The following is a 2,913-nucleotide window of genomic DNA, read 5'->3' on the forward strand; positions in this document are numbered from 1 at the left end:
GAAATTTATCAATAAGTTGTTGTGGGCCGGAAAAATTCCCAAGATAATTAACCATTATATCCTCGGATCATACAATCGATTCCGTCAATGGATATCTATCTCTGAACTTTTCAGTTCACATACAATCAAATGCTAAAATTGTTCTTAAGCGGAAAAATATCCGCACACAACTATCTTGATTGAATGACTCTTATCATTCAATTATTTTTTGAATAAGTGGCGACATAATAACCCGACTAAGCTTGGGGGCTCACCATATCATTATTCACTTATCTTTTAACCGAGTTATAACTTATTTTATTTTCTAAGCTTAGCCTGGATCATATGATCAGCGGACAAAGTTTGGGGCTATGATCCGTCACCTTATACCTTATAACTCAGTCTTTATTATGCATTATGAGTTATAACTCGGCGTTAACTATCATTCATTCTTTTGCTTATAACTGACACCTTCATCATTTCTATCTTAATGACCAAACGGTCATAACATCAATTCTATTAATCAATTTTATGTCTATAAAAAGAACCTTCTATATCTAATCTCAATAATACATTCTGTATTCATAGAATTATTATAAACACAACATAACACATGATAACTTTCAATTCATGTCTTACATTCTATATTCATAGAATTATTATATACCTCTTAAACACTTACTGACTTGAGCGTCGGAGTGTCTTTTGCAGGTATCCATCCCCTTGTTCTTTCATATACTTCATCTGGACAGAGAGCTTACAAGCATTTTCCGGCAGACGAGTTATACACCGACCAATCTCAGCAAGAACAGATTTGAATTCGAGACCTTTAAATGAAAACGAAAAAATTATGTCATTTGAACTATAGTTCGCTGCACTTCTCAGACATAACAAAACTTTGTTTTCACTGCTTTGAGCTTATCTTCTGTGGCACAAGCTTCTCTTTTCTTTTTTTACCCCTCCCTCTTTAGCCTTCCATATATGTCCCTAACAAATCAATTTTGTGTGGTAGTGGAATTAGCTATGCATACTTGAATTACAAGAAGCAATTAAGCTAACACTACTACATCCACTTATTTATCATTACTAAAAAAAATATTACTCTTTTACAATCATCGCATGAATAATTATTTAAAGGAAAGAATATGATCAAATGATAGTATACAATTGTCTAAATTAATACATAAAAAATTAAACTTTTTTAATAAAATCCATAAACAATTTAATCTACTTTAAATAAATTTAATAGAATCTACTTTTATTATAAATAATTAAATATACCAAAATATGAGGTGTATATGCAAGAATTACTCCTCGTCAAATGGTGGGAGTGAAGCTTGTAGAATTTTATGTTGACTAAGATTGAGCGGGAGGTTGACCAGAATTATTTCCTGCTCTCCTGAACCAAAAATCAGATAATTTATTTCTGTTAAATCCATGTTTTTGACACTAATAAAATTACAATAATATAAAATATCCATATGTTTATATCAAAATTCTAACTCAGCAAATATATACAGTAATAAAGAAACTTGAGATTGATGACTCTGGAATATTCCATAAGAAGAGCACTTGTTTGAACAAGTTTTATTTGTTGTGCACTTGTGCCAGGAAATATTTATAAAATTGAACATCATAAAATTAAGTAGATTAATTAAATAAAAAAAATTATAACTCTAAAATATTTATAAAACAGATAAAAAAAATATTCTTAAGTGATGTGAGACTTGTAATACCTGTTATGAATTGGATCTGGTCCATTGAAAACCCTCCTATTGTTATTGCTCATCATGTTGTTATCTCTAGCTATCTTCTTCACTTGTAGTGTTTCTGAAGCCTTTCTTGTTCTTCCTCCATTGCCACCATTAACTAATACAAAAACACAAACAAGCCCCACCAAGACCAACACTAATAATGCTCTAAACAATAACCTTGCAACAAAAATGCTATTACTACCCATATATGCAATAATAATTCTCTTTTCTTTTTCTTCTTTTTTATGCATATGATATATAATATACCTTTGTATATTATTTTGTTATATCATAGGATGAAAGAAGATAAATATATATAAAATCTAATTATCATTGCATGATGATTGTGGATTGTAAGAAGAAGACAAGTGAAGGGAATAAGAGAGAAGCTTTTCTTTTAGCTTAAAGGATAGAGTATGGAGGGTGTGTTGTGGTTGGTTTTCTTTATAGATGATAGGGTGTGATGAGAACAAGCTTCTTTTAATTTGCTTTGCATTTTTTGTATTTTCATGTATATAATACATGTACATATATACTTTGTATTTCATACTCACAACAGATTCAAATTACTCTTCTCATGGTTGACTAATCCTTTCTATTCAAACTTCAAAGCATTTTAAGTGAATCATTTGGTTGTGCATTAAGAGCTTATTATGCTTTGAAAAAATATTCAGCAAAGTATGTATGTCATCATCTTAAGATTATGAACATAATTTCTAACTAGTTCCTAACGATGAGTAATTTGAAGCAGTCTTGATTTTAATATATTAATAGAAAATTATATGCTTTTGATCTCTTAGAGTATCAATAAAAAATTTCTATGCCAAATATTTAAATAGTAAAAATAAAATATGAAAAAGCATAAAGCAAGCACATTTTTTGTCTTATCCATTTTACATGAATCTCATAATAATAATTAAAAAAAAAAACATAACAAAAGTGAAATCTGGTTGGAGAATCCAATGCGGTCTCTGTAACAGCTTTCACCTTGAAGGAACATACATGCATAATAATATAATATGATGATTCAAAGGATTTAGCCGTTTAGGGAATAGAGTTCTTATCCCTTAGCATTTCATCAATTAATCAAATTGTTAGTTGTAAAACTCAGATGTTCTCTTGGATTCTGAATTACACATAACATAAAGGAATAAATTACCATTTGTATTTATGAAAGATA

The 2,913-nt window shown here is 29.3% G+C and overlaps 1 long non-coding RNA gene across 1 annotated transcript; it reads right to left on the reverse strand.

Moving 5' to 3' along the window:
* Positions 1-922: 922 nt before the first annotated feature.
* LOC112733994 (uncharacterized) lies at positions 923-1,887 on the reverse strand. The gene is made up of 3 exons (XR_011880395.1): positions 1,716-1,887; positions 1,261-1,370; positions 923-966 (listed from the first exon to the last, which is right to left on the reverse strand). It is a non-coding gene; the product is annotated as an uncharacterized lncRNA (long non-coding RNA).
* Between the last annotated feature and the right edge of the window lie 1,026 nt (positions 1,888-2,913).

The sequence above is a fragment of the Arachis hypogaea genome, chromosome 3 (genome assembly GCF_003086295.3).
Source record: "Arachis hypogaea cultivar Tifrunner chromosome 3, arahy.Tifrunner.gnm2.J5K5, whole genome shotgun sequence".
NCBI lineage: Eukaryota > Viridiplantae > Streptophyta > Magnoliopsida > Fabales > Fabaceae > Arachis > Arachis hypogaea.